At 41.2% G+C, this 8,891-nt stretch overlaps 1 long non-coding RNA gene across 1 annotated transcript; it reads left to right on the top strand.

Moving 5' to 3' along the window:
- The first annotated feature begins 1,046 nt into the window (after window positions 1-1,046).
- Window positions 1,047-7,382, top strand: LOC137242345 (uncharacterized). Its single transcript, XR_010950197.1, has 3 exons — window positions 1,047-1,302; window positions 1,375-1,607; window positions 7,253-7,382. It is a non-coding gene; the product is annotated as an uncharacterized lncRNA (long non-coding RNA).
- The last annotated feature ends 1,509 nt before the right edge of the window (window positions 7,383-8,891 follow it).

Raw genomic sequence — 8,891 nt, 5'->3', positions numbered from 1 at the left:
AACACCATAAGCTCAGTCAGAATTGGGAAGGACCTCTCCGAGCCGTTCGAAACTAAACGAGGTTTCAGACAGGGTGACCCCCTATCGTGCGATTTCTTTAATTTGATGCTGTAGAAAATTATACTAGCTGCAGAACTTAACCGCACTGGAACAATATACTATAAAAGCGTGCAATTACTGGCATATGCTGATGACATTGATATCATCGGTCTAAACACCCGCGCTGTTAGTTCTGCTTACTCCAAGCTGGAAAAAGAAGCGGTAAAGATGGGTTTGATGGTGAATGAGGACAAAACGAAGTACCTGCTGTCATCGAGCAAAGAGTCAGCGCATATGCGCCTTGGCAACCACGCTACTGTTGGCAGCCATAATTTCGAAATAGTAAAAGACTTCGTTTATTTGGGAACCAGCATCAACACTAGCAACAACTTCAGCACTGAAATCCAGCGAAGAATCAATCTTGCCAATAAATGCTACTTTGGACTAGGTAGGCAATTGAAAAGTAAAGTCCTCTCTCGGCGAACGAAAATCATACTCTACAAGTCACTTATCGTACCAGTCCTGCTATATAGGGCAGAAGCATGGACCATGACAACAGCAGATGAAGCGGCTTTGGGAGTGTTCGAGAGAAAAGTTCTTCGAAAGATTTATGGACCTCTACGCGTTGGCGATGGCGAGTACCGAAGAAGATTTAATGATGAGCTGTACGAGCTATTCGCAGACATCAACATAGTCCAGCGAATTAAAACGCAGCGGCTGCGCTGGCTAGGCCATTTTATGCGAATGAAAGATGATGCTCCGGCCAAGAAAGTGTTTCTATCGGAACCCGCCTATGGAAGCAGAGGTAGAGGGCGGCCCCCACTCCGTTGGAAGGACCAGGTGGAAAACGATTTAAACTCCCTTGGTGTGACCAATTGGCGCCATAACCGTTTAGACGGTTAAGCGCCAATTAAGTAAGTAAGTAAGTAAACACAACAACAACCACATTAAAATCGCCAACTTCAACTGCAAATATCTCCGGACAGAGATAAAATTTTTCTTTTCCGCCTTCGGATTATTGTTCTCGATATTAATACGCGTCTTCTGATACCTCACTCGAAAATCTTGGCCCAACTTTAGGGTGGGTACCGTAAACTGCACTACTACCGAAATCTACAACTAAATGCAGATTCACGTGTCATTTGCCAAGGATACAAGGTACTTTACAAGCAACATGCTTTGGAATACGGTACCAAACTGGTTGGATGTATTTCCCTAAAAAAGGGTGGAACTACGCATCTTGGTTTGCCAGTATTTGCTTCGGTAATTTATATTGATTTGTAGTGATTAAAAATTGCATTAGTAGATAATGTAATGTGAATTAAAAATGGATAGGTAGCCGGAGCAAAAAAGGCAACTGATCGGCATGTAACTGTTATTTATGTGGCGCCACCGGGAGCTGCTGCTGCTATCCCATAAGCATTAGAAGCAGAAATGGCTTTGATTTTTTGCATCACCAAAGGTGTGCCATAACATGATATGGTTCGCGTTAAGCACAATCTCTTAAGGCAAAAAAAAAATCGCGTCTAGTCAGGCCCGATTGTCCAGGAATCATCGCACCAGAAAGGGTAAGTAAATTGGCTACCATATTAAATAATTTGTCATGCTTTTGTTGATAATCAACTGAATAATGCAAATACGACAGAGTTCGAAGTTCATGAGAAAACCAATTAATTTTTTTAATTAGCGTTTGGAGAGAAAAATACATATGTATGTATGCATAGAACTGCATAGAAGAAAAGGCATTAATTAATTATTATCAGTAGATTTGCAAGATTTTTGTCATTTTCCCTGCATCGCAGTTGTCATTACATTGCGTTAAGAGAGGACATCAACACCTTACTACCCACAGCCAGTTAAAATTTTTGTAAATTTTGCTCTTTTCATCACTGTTTCAAAACGTGGAAAGTTATATATCGAGCATTCCATGGAGAATGGTACATTTTAGCAGACTTTCGCATTGCCGGCATTATTAATATTCAATCCCTAGAAGGTTTAATGTAGTCATATCAATAGTTCCCGAGATGGTGGGGCTAGTACCACAATGGTGCTTGTTACCGGAACGTAGATAGATAGATAATTTATTGAGGATTGCACAGTGACTTGCACATCTCTTTCACATCACCTAATCCTAGCCGACTTCCTTGATGAACCCCAGCAGTGTTCCTTGCTTGAGTGGCTCTGGCCATGGTGAGCCCATAAACTTAGCCCTACGTCTTGAAATTGCGCCGCAATATAGAAGGATATGGTCCACCGTCTGCTGATCCATCACAAAATCGGTGTGTTGTTCGATATTATACCCAGCTTTTGCATATGACTGTTCACTCTACAGTGTCTTGTAAGAATAGCCGTTAGGGTTCTTAGGTTATCTTTTTGAGAGGCCTATTAATGCCCTAATTCGAGTTGTGCTGTAACCCCCTAACAGTAACTTAGATTGACTCAGGCCTGGCATATTGCGCCAGTGTTCTCTCTTTTCCCTCCCTTCTGCTAATAAATGCCCCTGTGGGCCAACTGGCAGGAACGGCTGGGGATCGATGGGTCATGCAGTTGCTGCCTCTCTTTCCGTGTTGTCCGCCTGCTGTTGTTGTAGAAGCAGTGCTTCGCCCCATCCAATAGGTGCGACCGATCACAAATTGTCATCAATGTCCTCTAACGGGAGTCCAAAGAAACTTTCTGTTTCAACAGGGGTGGACCATAATGAGAGGAGTGTTAGAGGCGTTGGTTCCACAATACAGTTAAAGAGATGGTTGGTAACATGTGGGGACACATTACAAGCAGGACAATGTTTTGTATGTCTGGGTAGATTCTGGATAGGTAAGAGTTTAACCTGTTACGTTATCCAGCTCGAAGTTGAGCTAGAGTAACTACTCTCGTTTCCCTAGGGAGAGTGCGTTCCTCCTCTGCTAGTTTTGTTCTTTGAGTACAGGAATCACCGGCATAGAGGTCCGACGCCTGTTTGTGGAATTCACTGAAGACATGCTTGTGTTTTTTAGCTTCATACGGCCGTGTTTCCTCATAATGTAATGATACCGTGAACAACAAGAGCCACAAAAGATTTATAAAAGTTACGAGGACGCTGGATTTTGGAATCTAGCCCAGAGCAACCTGTCCGATGCAACCATCCCTTGCACGTGAAACACTGACAAGAGTATTTATTTTTTTAATTTAATTTATTTATTATTACGGCTGTTTAGGCCTAAAACTTAAACTACTAAGTACAATTCATTGTTATAATCACTTATTTCTATTGAATATGCTGTTGGAATGCCATGTGATTCCGATCAGCATATTTACCAGCGTGACAAAGGGACGAGTCTGGGAGCCACTCATTACGACGTTTCCAATCCTCCAGTACTCCCAGCTTAAGGCAACAAAATTTGGAACTTATATTTTTCAATTATATTTGTATTTTAAGCTGTCGGAATGTATTAGTCTCCGATCAATGCAGCTAAACATGTCTTTGGATGTTGGAAATTGAAAATAACCCCTCAACTTTGTTTATTAAAGACGCTGTCGGAATGCATGAAGATTCCGATTAGCACAGCTCAACATATAATGGGAGGTTGAAAAGGACGTGTTTCCAATCCCCCCTGCTGCAACTTTTATTTGGCCTTATTTTCGTTATTTTTGTTACACATTATATAATTTTATTGTTATATTAATGCTGTCGGAATGCGAGTGATTCCGATCAGCAACAGTAAATACCAGCTGGAAATACCGAATTCCAGCGAAATTAGTTGTTGGAACTGTCTGGAGTTACAGGTGGCCACCGATTTTCTTTTCCTTAGGGCCGGATGCATTGTATTTTGCTGCTACCAATATTACCATTCCCTTTTCGCGCTCCAGTATCGGTATATCATGTAAAAAATAAAAGAAAAAAAAACTTTTTCTTATTGGAAGGGTTTTACAATGCTCCAATAAACTTTTTTTAAAAGTATTGAAGTTATTACTACTTTTTATGTGATTAGGAAGTTCATTGAAATATTTCAGGCCCTTATATATATGACCGTCCTAAAAAGATTCTTTTCCGGCAAACGCAGCAAACCCATTTCGCAGTACTGGGGTCAGGAGAAGGACCCGGATTGGGGTCGATACCTTCCCGGAAGAGGAGAGTATGGCGCAGACCCGCTGCAAGGATCTGCTGGGAGGATGACAATTTGTGGGAAGGACGCAATAAATTAAACACTGAGTCCGCCTGCTCATTACCCTCTACTTCCCTGTGGCCTAGGACCCAGGGCAACAGTACTACGTTGTGTGCTCCTAATTAACTTAGCTTTTCTACGTACTGAAGGACCAGTGCTGACTTTATTTCAAACGCTGCAAATGCCTTTAGTGGGGCCTGACTGCCTGACTGAGTATGGCAATTGTTTCTTTGGGGTATCAGCGCTGAAGGTTCAGCTTAGCGCACTAACTTATGGCGAATACTTCCACTTGAAAATGCTCGGATGTGCTTTTAGAGTTACTGATATTTTGGCTCTGGGTCCGAAAAGTCTGGCTCCAATCCTCTCTGGCGTCTTCGAGCCATCTATGTACCATACGATCTTGAGCAGACTAGTAATACATTGCACCCGCCTATACCTATACAGCCGTACCAAGAGACGGAGCAGCCCATTACATATTGGCACAACCGGAGCACTGCTGGACATCCATCCTATATGAAAGCTTTGCATTCAAAAGTGTTTGTACCAGTGGCTGGTGCACACCGAACTGAAACAATGTATGCTATATTGAGGCCTGCACAAATACCATGCTATGTTTATGTAAATAATATTACTGCTAATGTCAATTTGCACGGTTGAGCACATACAGTACCTACGTTTATACAAGGTGGAACACCACATTACCTACATGGCGATGTAGCCACCGATCAGGTTGTTGTAAGAGATTAATTAAAATATGTTATTCATAAACACTGATTCTTATATTTTCATTATCATTAAATTGTAGACTAGACTCATGACGGGTATTCTTACTGGACACTGCTTTCTGGCGTCAGATGCCTTTAAATTAGGCTTGGTCAGTGATAGCAGATGTAGGAAGTGTGGGTTGGAGGAGGAAACGATCGATTACGTTCTGTGCTCGTGCCCTGCGCTTGCCGGGCTAATACTCCAGCTGACAGCTGTCAGATCTAGAAGCAGCAAGTGGCTTAAGTTCTAAGAAGCCGCTAACCCGCTGGAGCCATGAGAAGCGTGAGTGCACTTTGGGTGTCCCAAGACAAGTTCCGTACCTGCTCCGAATAATTTGTAGCTATCTAACCGACAAAGTACTCCCTTTTGATACAGATGAGGGACTAAGAAAGCACAACACCACGGGCGGTGTCCCTCAGGGATCTGTTCTAGGTCCAGCTCTTTGGAATGCGATGTATGGCGGGGTGCTACAAATCGACCTTCCCGGAGGCACGGAAATTGTCCGCTATGCAGATGATATTGTCGTAGTAGCAGTGGCCAAGAAACTTGATCTGCTCCAAGCATTATGTAATGACGCCGTGGGAAGAATAAAGGAATGGTTGACGAACACGGGCCTGGAGATGGCTAGCAATAAGACAGAAGTGGTCTGTGGATGAGTTGGTCCTAACCATAGGAGATTATCAAATAAATTCAAAGCCCTCCTTGAAATATCTAGGGAGTAATCATTGACTCAAAACTAACTTTTAGGGAGCACTTCAGGGCGGTGGGTGAGAAAGTTTCTAGAGTTAGTGGAACCCTAACGCGAATAATGCCCAACATCGGCAGCCCAAGCGAAGCTACCCGTCAGCTATTATCCAACGTAACCAGCTCTATAATATTATATGCAGCACTAGTATGGCACAGATCTAAAATGGTCCACCAAAAAGATATACTAGCAGCCTACCGAATTACTGCTATACGAATATCATATGCTGTTCCGACGACGCGATCCATGTTTTATCCAGGAAAATCCCAGTAGATGTACTCTCAGGTGAAATGGCCGATCTGTATGCCATTGGATTCAGCCGACCATCTGAAGATGCTAAGAAAAGCGCAAGGTCACGAAAAATAGTTAGGTGGCAAGAACGGTGGGAAGATTCGAGAAAAGAGCGCTGGACCTTCATGCTAGTCCGGAATATAGCGGAATGGTACGAGCGAAAACACGGCAAACTAAATTACCATCTCACTCAGATATTGAGCGGGCACGGTGGCTTCAAGGAATATCTACATAAGCGTGGGATAGAGGAGGATCCTTTCTGTCCAAACTGTCCGTCCGAATTGGAAAGCGCAGAACATGTAATATTTCACTGTCCTCGTTTTCACGGCGAAAGACTGTCTGTAAACAGAGTTTTTGGATAGGAACCTTCCATTAGGAATTTAGTTCCACGAATTTGCGGACAAATAGATTGTTGGATTACTGTGAGCAAGATGACCTTTATAGTAATGACGAAATTGATGATGAATGCCGAAAGGGAGCGCAGAGAAATGCGCATACGAAGTAGTGGCGCCTAAATCGCCTTTCCCCCCCGTGACGTTATGCCTAACGGCGGTCCCACGGGGTGCGGACAAGTGAACAGGATTAGCCTGGTTTCATTGGGCCACTTGAGGGTAGTGCGCTACCACAACGTCCAATAAAAAAAGACAAGTTCCGTCGTGCCTGGTGTTCTTGGGTGAGCGGCCAGACAGCAGGGTGCAACAAATGCACCTTTCAGGGGAAAATAAGATGTAGCAAACGAGTATATTCTGTATCATATGATCAACTTGGAGACAACCAAACGTTTATTTTCCTGTCCAAAACAGAACTGGTGCACGGCACTGCTGCTAAAGAAGGATAGGCGTAGTCATATCAATTCGTTCCCGGGTTAGTCGGGGAAAGCAATTTTAGCATTAATTTCTCCTTTTCAATTTGAACATCCATTCAAGAACTTCGCATAATAGATTAAACAGTCATCTGTATATATTTGTTATTGTAGCAAGTCTAATTAATTTACTTCGTAACATCAATCAATTGTCCCTTGTCACAATTTTATGTTCTCTATGAATGCAACAGCAAAGCATCTTTGGGTACCCCTGCCAACGGAAGATGCATAGGCATGGTGGAGGTTCATTTGAAGTTACTTTACCAGGTCCTGATTCTAGTTATCTGAAATTTCTCTTGTGCCTTTGGAAAAGAGCTATGTGTGGAGCCCTATTTATAGAACACTTTTCGGCTTATATTAAAAACTTTTAATCTATTCTTACTGATATGAGTTTCTTTTTCATTCTAGGTAATTTGATTTTGACGATGTGAGGATAGAAATATCCCAAATATTCCAGCTGTGGCTGTAAGAACATACATTTGCTCAAATAAGAAGAAAACTGCACGGTTGAGCACATTCAGTACCTACGTTTATACAAGGAGGAACACCACACTACTTCCACGGGGATGTAGCCACCGATCACGTTGTTGTAAGAGCTTATTTTAAATATGTTATTCATAAACACTGATTCTAATATTTTGTTTTGGTTTTTCCTATAGAGTCAACCTGTTATATAAGCGATGTCAGCTATGCCTGTAACTTAAGCGCCTCCAGATGTAATAGTTACCGCGGACGCGGTCACAGGAGTAGTTCACTACGTGGGGATTACACTAATCAAGGACTTTCAATATCGGAAGGTTTTCCAGCACAATAACAACACCAACAATATGTGCAATCACCCGAATAAATTGTACAACAAACGTTAACACCACATCATCAGCCAGCAACAACAACAACAATCGCAACAAGTTGAAACTTCTAAACAATTAATGATTAGTGAACCACCAACATATCCGCAATATGCGCAAACATCAACACCAACATATGTCGCCTACTTTGCAACACGGTGAAGATGGCCAAGGCCATTCTGATTCTAATACTGATAAAGGCAAACCATTGGCAAATTTAAAAACTCAAACAGACCACGAAAAAGGTAGATGATGGTATTAATTCTAGTACGGATAGTAAAGAATTTAAACCTAGGAAAAAAGCTAAACTTGATAAAAACTTAACCGAAGATGACAATGTTTCTAATTCTAATACTAAGGAAGATGAACCTTTGATAAATATGAAGCTTAAAACAGAGTTATCAAAAAATGACGATGATGATAATGAGGTTGATGCAAAGTCCAATGTTGAAAATGATGAAAATTATGAAACAGAATATGAAAATAGTATGTGTGTGGATTATAACCTGAAGCAAAACTGTCATATCCGGTACGACCAGAATTAGATGTTAAGAAAAGAGCCTACATAAAGAGGCTTAGTATATTTATGGAAAATTTTTCATGAGATAATGCCCAATATATGTATTTTAATTAAATTTACCACATTGTTGGAAAAAGCATCTAAACTTTATGCATCGTGTAGAGAAACCAGAACATTTACAATTTAAATATAACGAACGTGGTGCAAAATGTAAATTTTGTGATATTTAAGCAGCTACACCAAGCTTCAAAAAATTATTGGACCATGAGATTTCTCATATGCCTAATAGTTATTATTTAAAATGTAAATTATGCGATTGGAAGACGAAAATAAATTCAAGTATGAATTTTCATTTACGTGTACAACACGCTGAAACAATTGATGTAACAACGAAAAGTTTAGAATTGACTGTTTGTCCATATTGTAATCACAATGGTATTTACGCAAACACTTAATACAGGAACATGAGAAATCAGTGGATGAAAGAACATCTTTTCTATGTTTAGAATGTGGTGAACAATTTAGAACAAATACAAGTTTACGTGTACATGTTTATGAAAAGTTTGCTCATTGTACACCACAAGATATGAACGGAAAGATCTTGAGGGTATGGTTACACCTATGTGGCATCTACAAGCTATTTATAATGACTAGTATGGAATGAATCCGGATATGGAAG

This window comes from Eurosta solidaginis, chromosome 2 (genome assembly GCF_040869045.1).
Source record: "Eurosta solidaginis isolate ZX-2024a chromosome 2, ASM4086904v1, whole genome shotgun sequence".
In the NCBI taxonomy this organism is placed as follows: domain Eukaryota; kingdom Metazoa; phylum Arthropoda; class Insecta; order Diptera; family Tephritidae; genus Eurosta; species Eurosta solidaginis.
Note: the sequence above shows the minus strand (reverse complement) of the source record. Positions and strands in the feature narration are given on the sequence as shown.